The sequence below is a fragment of the Phocoena phocoena genome, chromosome 5, assembly GCF_963924675.1.
Source record: "Phocoena phocoena chromosome 5, mPhoPho1.1, whole genome shotgun sequence".
Classification (NCBI taxonomy): Eukaryota; Metazoa; Chordata; class Mammalia; order Artiodactyla; family Phocoenidae; genus Phocoena; species Phocoena phocoena.
The window spans coordinates 41,958,618-41,969,802 of NC_089223.1; the positions used below are offsets into that span (position 1 = coordinate 41,958,618).

General features: G+C 41.2%; 1 pseudogene; it reads left to right on the top strand.

The window, feature by feature from the left end:
• Positions 1–6,289: 6,289 nt before the first annotated feature.
• Positions 6,290–6,562, top strand: LOC136123878 (ragulator complex protein LAMTOR5 pseudogene; annotated as a pseudogene).
• The last annotated feature ends 4,623 nt before the right edge of the window (positions 6,563–11,185 follow it).

The following is an 11,185-nucleotide window of genomic DNA, read 5'->3' on the forward strand; positions in this document are numbered from 1 at the left end:
TGCATTCCAGTTATCTAAGCATTTTTACCTTCTATTTTCTTAAAAAAAAAAACCCAGGGCATCCCTGGTGGCGCAGTGATTGAGAGTCCGCCTGCCGATGCAGGGGACACGGGTTCGTGCCCTGGTCCGGGAAGATCCCACATGCCACGGAGTGGCTGGGCCCGTGAGCCATGACCGCTGAGCCTACGCGTCCGGAGCCTGTGCTCCGCAACGGGAGAGGCCACAATAGTGAGAGGCCCGCGTACCGCAAAAACAAATAAACAAACGAACCAAAGCCCACCAATTTATCTGAATTTCTGAGGATATCTGATGCCTAAAAAGGTTTTCAAGCCGTTTTCAAATATTTAGTGATCTTCGTGTATCTAGCGATACAGGCAGTCCCAGGTGGTATCTGATGCACCAAAGGGTGACCCCAGGACAAAACCTGCCTTAAGATTATTCTGACCCTCACAATGACTGATTAGTTTAGCTGACATGAGTTACATTTATCATTAAAACTATCAGAATCATTTATTTCAAATGGTAAAAGAGGGGAAGGTAAAGGTACAGTTCTGGCTGCTGTTACCGGATACACATTTTATTTGTTGGTCTGTTTTTAGACCAACTGATATTCCTGGACAGAGAAACATTCTTTCCAGATCTCTGGAGAATTTGTTGAGTGGGAAAGAAGTATTTTCTGAACAGGGGAAGCTGCTGGAAGTCTTGAAGAGGGGGATTCCAATGACGATTTTTGCAAGAACACAGACACCAATGTCACTTCAACTTAGAAAATTCTGGAGAAAAAAATTGTCTAATATGGTCTGGCACATAAACTTTCTGCTCAGGAAGGACGACACCAAGAAATGCTTCCTTGTTGATTCTGGCAAAATCAAGGAAATTAGATGAGAAAGAGACCACTGAAGGAGCTAGAGCATTTCCAGAGTAAGGAAGAAAGCAAAGCAAAATTGGAGAACTCTCATGTCCTCCAATATGCAAAGATAAAAAGAAAATTTAAAAAAGAAAAAAGATGGTAGAGCAGTTATTACACTACCAGAGATGAAAGACAGAAAGAGGGCCCCAGCCAAAGAAATGATGATTATATGCCAAACCAACATTGTCCAGCTACAGACTATTAAAATGAAAGGTCAAAGCACCAAAGAATTTCTGGGCAGCCTAATGTTGATGGTAAGGCTCTTATCTGGTATAGTCAATTGGCAGGCATAGATGAAATTATCTAGGATTTACTCTATGTCCATAAGCCAGATAAATGCTGTATATTAACAAACTGAATTAGAGCCAGGTAGAAAGTAGCAGACTTCCTGGAACATAGGAAAGGGCAGATACCCAGTTAAAGCCAATGTATAAAGGAAAGCAGTGTAACCCTCAAGGAATGGCAAAACCTAGCCATGTCCCCAGATAGCCACAAGGGGAAAATGTTGACGCTTTGAAGCTGAACAGTAACTAGCCCTCAATAGAGTGAGAAACTGCGGTGGTGGGAACATAGTGGTACTTTTGAGAGTAGGAGTGTCTATGATTTTTGGTCAAGAATCCTAAAGAAACTAAACTTTTACAAAAGTGTTTTCAAAATAAAAATTAACTTGCATATAACATTGACTTAGGTTTAAATTGCATTTTAGAGCATGAGTAATGTTCCTTCAACAGCAAAAACATCTCAATTCTCAGCATTTTCCACATAGAGTAGTTGCTAAATTCTTCATGAAGTTGGACATAACATGTGCAATAGGCATGGAAGGGTTTTTGAGTGAGATTAATCCAGTTAAAATTAGAATCATAAATTATCAGTTTCCCAGCATGAGTATAGTAAAGCTTCGTAACCAAGTAAAACTTTTAGAACATGTTTTGGTCACATTTTTAGCGGTGCTTAAATATGTAGGAAATATTAAAAGAGGAAGATATGGAACTCTAAGTAAAGGTGAATAAACTAGAAAAACTTCCTGCTAGGTGAAGAAACTGCCCTTCAAAGCAACAGTTGGTTGGGAGATTCATAAGAGCTCTGAGATACTGCCCGAAACATTAGGATACCCTGTGGAATACTAAGTCAAATTTGATGACCAAACACATTTAACACTGTCTGTCAAAAAGTAGAATTGTTCATTTTAATATTTACTCAGTTGGGGAAACATTTCTTACATGCATGAAATTTAACTTCTCAAGACTAAGTTTGGTGAAAATATTGGTATTTAGAGATGAACGTTACACATAAAAATAAATAAACCATGCTTTCTATCTATGTGAGGGTGCCATGAGGTGTGATGATTTGATTGTTTTAGAAAATAGGCCTTGTTAAACTTGGTTAAGAACATACCCTGAAGAACATACTTTTGGCAGAGATATCGATAGGAAAGTACTAAATCTGAGTTTGAAGTGATCACTGCTGTTGGAGCTCACAAAGGATAACCTGAAAGAAAAAATTAACTAGTTGTGGTAAATTACAACTAGCTCATCCTTGGAGTACTAGAGGGATTAAGTATGTTTTCAGTGAATGTTTATCACAGTAAGTTTTCCATGTAACCAACACAGCTGTTGTAACTCACTTAGCGATAGCTGGAAAGTCGACTGCCATAGACTGAATGTTTGTTTTCCCTCCAAATCCACATGTTGAAACCTAATCCCCAAGTGATGGTATCAGGAGGAGGGACCTTTGGAAGGTGATTAGGTCAGAGAGTGGAGCTCTCAGGAATAGGATTACTTCTCTTATAAAAGAGACCCTAGAGAGCTCCCTCATCCTTTTCCATGTGAAGACACAGGGAGAAGATGGCCATCTTACAAACCAGGAAGACAGCTCTTATCAGACACCAAACCTGCCAGTGCCTTGATCTTGGACTTCCTAGGCTCCAGAAATATGAGAAACAAATGTTTGTTATTTACGCCACCCATCTTTTGTTATAGCAGCTCGAACAGACTGCTATAGTCTACAGTCTTAAAACCAAGTAGTAAATGCACTGAAATTCAATTAAATATGGCTGTGTCAGTTAACCTGTGCTGGGTAACAAACTACTCTAAAATTTAGTAACTTAAAATAACAGCTATTTATTTGGCTCTCTATTTTGTATGTTAGCCGTTTGGGCTAGGCTGAGCTGGGCAGTTCTCCTTGCTTTACCAATCTTGGCTAGTGTTACAAGCTGAATTGCATGATTCCCCCCATACGGCCACTCAAATGCATATTTGCATATGACTGGTGTCCTTGTAAGAAGAGAAAATTTGGACAGGGATGCATACAGAAGGAAGATGATGTGAAGATACAGGGGGAAAACTATGTCAACATGAAGACAGCTGTCTACAAGCCAGGGGGAGAGGCCTGGGACAGATTCTTCCCTCAGAGCCCTCGAAAGGAACCAACGCTGCTAACTTTGACCTCAGACCTTTAGCCTCCAGGACTTTGAGGAAATAAATTTCTGTTGTTTAAGCCACCCAGTCTGTGGTACTTTGCATTAAAAAAAAAAATTGAAGCAGAGTTGATGTACAATATTATGGTAGTTTCATGTGTACAGCGTAGTGATTTGACACTTAAATACATTGCAAAGTGATCAACATAAGTCAAGTCTCATCCCATACGGAGTTATTACAATATTATTGACTATTTTCCTTTTGCTGCATATTATATCCCCATGATTCACTTATGTTATAAATGGAAATTTGTACCTCTCAATCCCCTTCACCTATTTTTACCTATCTCCCCTACCTCCGTCCCCTCTGGCAACTACTAATTTGTTCTCTGCATCTATGAATCTGTTTCTGTTTTGTTTGTTTCATTTTTTTAGATTCCACATATAAGTGAAATTACACAGTATTTGTGTTTCTCTGTTTGACTTACTTAACATAAACCATCCAGGTCCATTCCTGTTGTTGCAAATGGCAAGATTTCATTCTTTCTTTATGGCTGAGCTATATTCTGGTGTGTGTGTGTGTGTGTGTGTGTGTGTGTGTGTGTGTGTGTGTGTAAGCCTTAGCAGACTAATACAGCTGGGCTTTCCCATGCATCTGCAGGCAGCTGGTGGATTGGCCAGGCCAGCTGATTATGATGGCTTCTGCTGAAGTGTCTGAAAGAACTGGGGTCTCTCTCACTGTGTTCTCACCCTCCAGCAGGCTAGCCAAGTTTGTTCACATGGCATTTGCAAGTTTCTCAGAGAGTAAGAATGTAGCTATAAGGTCTTTTGAAATGGAGACTTAGAACTGGCACTGGCACACTATCACTCTTGCCGTATTCTACTGAGCAAAATAAGTTCCAGGGCCAGCACAGATTCAACAGTTAGGAAATGGACTCCACTTCTTGGTGGAAGGAGGTACAGGGTCTCGTGGTCATTTTTGCCATTTACCACAATAGCCATTTGACATTATGGCACAAAAGCTTTCCCACAGATCAGAAGTGTAGGCCAACATTATGCTCCAATATCAATTCTGGAAACTTCTTGAACAGAACTTTCCATCAAGATTATATTGAGGCCAATATCCAAAAAATAAGGACTAGGTTGTTAAACATCATAGATGTTTTTAAGTACATTCTATCCCCATAAACCAAGTTCGTTTCAAGTAAGTGCTAACATACAAGACTGGATCCCTGATTTAAAAAAAAAAAAGAAAATTAATTCTCTATCCAACAGGCTGGTTATTAGATCTTAATTTTTATAGATAGAATTAAGCAATTAAAGGGATTATAGGAAGTCATTACCTGCTGAAACCTGCCTTTCCCCAGTTTAGGTTTTTGAAAGCAGAGTTCATCTGCTTTGTTTTATAACTCAATGGCCTATCTGGACTCTTTAGTATTACCTTTTTAAGTGTCTTCCATTGATTGATAATTATTTAATGCATTTACTTATGAAATAAATAACGGCAAGGGCCTTATTACTTGCAAGGTCCCAGTAACACATCAGTGAACAAAGTAGACTTGATCTTTGCTCTTGTAGAACTTTAGTAAAGTAGAAGAAGACATTAAGTCAATAAAAGAACACATACAAACATAATTAAAATTGTAAAGTTTTATATAACTATACATAAAGTGTGTAATAAAGGATTACTCATTCAATAAATATGTATTGAGTGGCTTATTATGAGCCGGTTAATGTGCTAGACAACGGAAATACCAATGTGAACGAGTCAGAGACACCTCTTTTTTTTAATGGAGCTCACTTTCAGCCCCAAAGACCAATAAGTTAATTAATTACAAATAAACAAAGACGTAACAATAACTTGTGATAAACGTTACGGGAAAACAAACGAACAAAGAAAGGGACAAAAGTGAGGCCATCTTTAGAGGCTGTGAGCTGATAAGATTTCCATAGAGAAGGTGATATTTCATCTGAGATCTGAAGATGAAAGAAGTTGTCATTTTAGGGAGAGGTAGAAAATTTCCAGTCAGAGGAAACAGGAAGTGCAAAGTCTTGAGGGTGAATGATCACGACCGGATGGAGAAGGAACCTTAATGGAAATCCAATGACCAGTGCTGTCGGGGGCTGGGGGTGGGTGGGTGGCAGCAGCCAGGTCATAGGGCTTCCGTGGGACAGCGAGAGAAGTGGGGATTTTATTCTAATGAAGTGGGAAGCCCCTGAAGGATTTTAAGCAGAGAGTGATCTGACCTATTCTAACAGTCTGCTGCTGTGTGGAGAATGGATTGAAAGGATTAGAATTAAGAGTAGTGAGACCAGTGACTCAGCTGCTACAGTAGTCTAGGTCAAGGATGATGGCAGCCCAGACCGGGGCCACAGAAGGGAGGAACAGAGGAGCAAGTGGCATTTTAACAGGAGTGAGGTAGAGCAGGAGGGTCAAGAAGGTTTCCCTAAGTAAGGTTAATGGAAGGTGAGACCCACGGCTGGAAGGTAAGGAGACGCCTTCATTCACACAGTGAAAGCAGGATTAAATTAAGACCCAAAGAAGACTTAAATTCTGAAAAGACTATTGTTTTCCTCTTCCCCAAGACACATGTAATAGCGATGTAATTCAAAAGTGAAACAGGACTAAACCACAAAATAGGTGGAAGCAAGTTCCACCAGATTCACAGTTTTTCCATCACGACTAGGTTAGTGTTTTCACTTTTGAAATTTCGAATATTGAATAATTTCAAGATAGTTTTGCTGATCTAGATCTGCTGGGCCTTTTTGTTTAATCTAGCCTTTAACAAAGGCCCTGAGAAGGGAAAGTGTTTGGAGTGTTTTTGACTGAAAGTAGACTGCCTCCTATTGATGGATCTGCAGACCATGCAGTGACCTGCAAGCTAAACTGGGGACTGGAACTTCAGAACAGAGAAGGAGAAGGTGACACACCTCGGGGTCCTACCTGGGGGGCGGACAGCGGGATGGAGGTGACCTTGGAGCAGCACTTGAAAGACACAGTGAAGAATCCATCCATTGTTGGAGTCCTGTGCACAGGTTCACAAGGACTCCATCTGGGCTGCTGCAGAACCCTGTAAGCTGAGCATGCTGGGGCGATATTTGTTCTAGCCCAGCAAGCAGCTAAGCTGACCTTGGCCCCCACTGATATTCCTATGGTGTGTCTAGAGTCAGGGAACATTATCATGATCTAGAAACGCGATGGCATTACAACGGCGGTGCACAAAACGGCCTCTTGACATTTCGTATCCGTTCCCCAGCAGCCTGTCGCAGGGACTCAATCATACCTTGTGTTAATTATCTTGTAGAACTGCGAGAGTTCCAGTAGTTAGGCCAGTCATGCAATGTGCATTGGACACTTTTCCATTAATTTTAGAGTAAGCTGCTTTTGGACATTCTATGGATTGACTTATCAAAATACTAGTTAAGAAAATAGCTTTCTTATTTTTTTTTTTTTTTGGTCCAATGAGCTGGAGATCACAGATTCTTGGCTCTTGTCCCACACGGCTACCAATAAGCCATGTATGACTTGGTTATGTCTCTTCATTTCTCCAGCCAATGCATGAGAGTTTGGAAATTTCTTTCTAAATCGAAAACCCTCACTTTGTTCTTTTCTTTTTAATATCTTTATTGGAGTATAATTGCTTTACAATGGTGTATTAGTTTCTGCTTTATAACAAAGTGAATCAGCTATACATATATCCCCATATCTCTTCCCTCTTGAGTCTCCCTCCCTCCCACCCTCCCTATGCCACCCCTCCAGGTGGTCACAAAGCACCGAGCTGATCTCCCTGTGCTACGTGGCTGCTTCCCACTAGCTATCGATTTGGTATATATGTTTGGTAGTGTATATACGTTTGGTAGTGTATATATGTCCATGCCACTCTCTCACTACTTTGTCACAGCTTACCCTTCCCCCTCCCTGTGTCCTCAAGTCCATTCTCTAGTAGGTCTGTGTCTTTATTCCGTCCTGCCCTTAGGTTCTTCAGGACCTTTTTTTTTTTTTTTTTTTGGTTCCATATATATGTGTTAGCGTACGGTATTAGCATGTTTTGAAGGTATTGGTCGCTTTGTAGAGACACTTTTGTTATGTTTAATAAATCTGGTTAGAAGGCGGGAAAAAGATCAAAGAAGGCTATTAGAGAGCAAAAGAGGAGCAGGGAAGTTCCGACTGGACCTGACTGCACTGACTCCAGGGAGAAATGGGTGTGGCTAGATTACAGGTGCTGGTGGCAGTGGCGGGAAAGTTTTCTGTCAGTCAAAAGTCAGGTCAGATGATTCCGGAGGCCAGTTCTGATCAGAAAATGAATACCTTAGCTACTCTACTATTTTTTAAAATACACTTATTTGTATACCATTTCTCTATTTTGAGTGGAGCAAAGCAGAGTTGAGAGTTACTTTAGCTGGTGTGAATAAAATGTCAGAGGCAATGTATCGGTCTAGTGACTTCTTCAAAAGAATTGAAAAATGTCATCATTTTTATATTTGGAAATTCACTCTCATTTTGTTCTGCTTTGACCTATATGGTTTGCCTTAAAGATAATACTGTAGCTACCCTGGCCTGTATGTCTTGCAGTGACTTTTAACCAAACCCATTAAAATTCTGACCTGTAATAATTCACTTTTGACTGTACCAACTTATTTTTTCTTTCTACATTTTCATTTTCCTTCACTCTCCTATTAGGCGATAAGCTCCTTTTCAATGTTTGAATTATCCAATTCTTTGGTCCACAGGTTTCAGAAACTTGAAGTGATGAAGCCATTCATCTTTGTGTCTTGAGCAGAAAGACGGTGCATGAAACAAAACAGTTGCCCAGTCTGCTTGTGGAATGGAATCTGGACAGCCCTGCCCTCAGGGAGATTGTGGGTGACCTGCGGAGTCAGCTGCATCAAAAATGACACAGTGCTGTTGTAAGTGGAACAGGGGAAGCATGTCATGATACAGAAGTAGAAGAGGGAAAGAGAGTAAGATGAGTTATGCATGAAAGTGTCAGGGAGAGCATGAAAGGGGAGGGGATTCTAGGGGAGCAGCAGGGGAAGGACACCCAGGTGGAGGAAACACCATGCAAAGCAGAAGCAAGAAATATTCAGAGATTATAAAGTTCCACAATTCTTAAATGGGCTAAAATGTGCTGAAGGTAACACATATAGAAGGAGACAAAGTCTAGAGATAAGCAGGAGTAAAAACGTCCAAGGCTTTGTAGGTCATGTTATGGAGTTGGGACCTTGTTTGGCAGGCTGTGAGGCAGGGTGCAGGGAAAGGTTTTAGTGTGGATAAGCTGAGTCTCAGTAATATGAGATTGCTAAGTCTCACAGCAATAGGATCAGACTTGCGTTCTGCAAAGAGCACTCCGGCTGTGTCATTGGAGTGAGTTCAAGTGCACCGGGGGATTGACTTGGTAAGGTGCGGTGACAATGACGCAGATGGGAGTGAACCAGAACCTTCAGTAAAGCAGACGCCATGGAAATGAGGAGGCCAGGTCAATTCAAGAGATGTATAAGATGATGCAAGACTTGATGACTAGATAGGAGGATCTGGGGAGAGGGAGGTAACAGATTCATGGCTTAAGAGACAGGTAAATGATGGTGCTACCTACCAAGGTAGGGAATACAGGACTGTTTGTGGGGGAATGGGGCAAGTTGATAGTAAAGGGGACAAATCAATCCTTTGGGTCATTTTGAGTGTGGGGTAACTGCGGACCTTTAGAGTAGAGGACACTGCACCTCAGTGTCCTTGCATAACTGCCCAGGCTAAGGCAGTTTTTCACAAATATTTTTAATAACATTCATGCCTTTGTTATCCCTGTATAGCACCCTCTATATTGCATTGTTATTCACTTCACTTTTTAGAAAATCTGCATTTTCTCCTGTGCTTTCCATCCCCATTAATGGTGACATATTCTCCCCACTTAGCCAAGCTCATCACCTCAGAGTCGATCTCAATTCTTCTTTCTTACTAGTCACATCCAACATGCCACTCAGAATGTTCCTAATCACTCCCCTCCTCTCCTCTTTCTGGTCACTGTTTGGTCCAGCATACCTGTCCACTGCCATATACACCTATATCCCCAGCCCTCCCCAGTCAGTTTCTTTCTCCAGACTCTTGCAGTGATTTTCTAATTGCTATTTCTGCCTCTAAGATTTGCCCTGGAAAATTACTCATTACACACTATTGCCAGAGCACCCTTTCTGTAACCAAGTCTACTCATATCACTTTGTTACTTAGAAACATCAATGGCTCCTCAATCCCTAAATGGTTATGTACAAATACCTTGTTATCTCATAATTGGCCCAAACTTATTTTCTAGACATAGCAAATTATTCCTCACTTCACAAATGATACCTAAATTGACTTTAAACATTGTGAGTCAAAGGCACTCTGATATATTAGTTTTATGACTCTGTATTATTTCAGGTAGGTGTTGGACAGGTGAAAGAGGGACTCTGTCTCACTCCACCACCACTGACACAGACACACACACACACACACACACACGCGCGTGCACACACACACACACTGTTAGATTCAGTTCCAAAATTAATTCACCAAGGATGCTGTTATGGGTTGAATTATATTACACTGAAAACGGATGTTTGAAATCCTAATCCCTGGTACCTAGGCATGTGACCCTATGTGGAAACTGGTCTTTGCAGATGGGATCAAGTTAAGATGAGGCCATTAGGGTGGGCTCTAATCCAATATAACCGATGTCCTGATGAAAAGGGGACATTTGGACAACAGTCGCAAAGGGAGAGTGCTACATGATGGTGGAGGTCCTGTAGCTACAAGACGAGGAATGCCAAGGATTGATGACCACCAAAGAAGGATTCTCCCCTTCCAGTTTCAGAGCGAGCATGGGACTGCCAACATCTTGGTGTTAGACTTCTAGTCTCCAAAACTGTGGGATGATATATTTCTGTTGTTCGTGGGACCTGGTTTGTGGTAGTTTTTGAAGGCAGCCCTGGGGAGCTAATACAGATTCGAGATTTCACAGGATGCAGAGTGGCCACAAAGCCTAGCTTCTCCCAGCCTCTAGCATTTCTGGTGGGCACAGCTGCTCTGGCGGCACTGTCCCTGCATGGCAGAGGTGCCTTGGATCTGGAAAAAGTGCCACCACTGCACTTTTATGTGTAAACTTACAGCACCATCCCTGAAGAATCTACAAACTCTGGCCTTCTGTTCAAGAGGATGTTTACAAACGTGGCATTCTACTGGTTCTTGATCCAGATTCAACGTTGACAAAGCCACAACTTCATCCAAGGGGAGAAATGACAGTGAGTGTCAGGAATCTCTTAATCATATCTTTGCCTCTAGCTCCCTGGAAAGCCCATTTCCATGCAGACTCACTTTTTGATAAAAACTGTAAAATGTTACCTAGGCTTATACTCAGAAAGCTACTCCTATTTGTCTTTTTTCAGCATTGTGATTTACCGTATCAAAGGCTTTTATACCTTATTTTTCTTTGTAGGTGGTGTAGGGAGTGATTTTTAAGCAAAAGCAATGAAATCCTGACCTTACCTCAATAAGGACCTTGTGGCATTTTACTTGACCAACTTTATCAATTTTGTTCTATTTCATTCGCTTCCAGGATACGCTATGCTTTTTTTTTACATCTCCTGGCTTTTGCATGTGTCATTTTCCTCACCTAGAACATATGCCTGATTCATTTCCAACTAAAGAATGCCATCACTTCGCTAATTATGATAATCAACACTGTCCTGGGTACTACACAGACATGATCCCATTCGTATTCACAACCTTGTGATTTAGACTGAGAGAGGTTAGAGTGACAAGGAGGTGGCATTGGAACCTGTCTCTTTCAGATCACAGAATCAATGTTCCTGTTTCTTAACCTCTTGCC